Here is a 607-nt window from a genome sequence, read left to right as displayed (position 1 = left end):
AATCTGCAAGAACACTCTGAATATATTTATTGCAAATAAATGTCACTGACAAAAATTTTCATCTTACAAAAGAGAAGTCTTTAATTCTGACTTTTATAAGCTCCGTGGTTATTTTTATATTTATATTTGGCACTGCTTTCATAAAAGGCTCTGGTTTCCTTTGTTCTAGTGGACGCAATACTTAACAATTAACTCTGGACTGTATTGATTAAGATCAGCAATGCGCCTGCCCCTAGAGGTGTGGCAGGTGTGGCTGACATCTCACATGGGCATCAAAGGTGTCAGAGAGGAGAGAGGCTATATTTACTCTCAGTGTTCTGACTTAGGAACATCTGAATGATTTGTAGCCTAACATTTTCTGAAAAAGCAAACCTGAGATGACCTCCAGTCTATCACACAGCAGGCCCTCAAAAGGGGCCACTTGGGCAAGCTTTCTGAGGAGCAAGCCTGAGACAACCACCAGACCAGTGCCATGGGGCCCCGAACCAGAAGTTAGCCTGAGATAGCCAGCAGCCTGGCCTTGCAGGCCTTGGTGGATAGACCATGTCCGAGATGACCCCTTCCCAGTGCCATAGTGCATGAGCAGAGTATAACATTCCTGAGACAA

The 607-nt window shown here is 44.3% G+C and overlaps 1 non-coding gene across 1 annotated transcript; it reads left to right on the top strand.

Annotated features, from left to right (window-relative positions):
* Nucleotides 1-225: 225 nt before the first annotated feature.
* On the top strand, nt 226-356 carry LOC115065130. The gene has a single exon (XR_003844932.1). It is a non-coding gene; the product is annotated as a small nucleolar RNA SNORA17 (small nucleolar RNA).
* Nucleotides 357-607: the final 251 nt, after the last annotated feature.

This window comes from Mus pahari, chromosome 12 (genome assembly GCF_900095145.1).
Source record: "Mus pahari chromosome 12, PAHARI_EIJ_v1.1, whole genome shotgun sequence".
Classification (NCBI taxonomy): Eukaryota; Metazoa; Chordata; class Mammalia; order Rodentia; family Muridae; genus Mus; species Mus pahari.
Note: the sequence above shows the minus strand (reverse complement) of the source record. Positions and strands in the feature narration are given on the sequence as shown.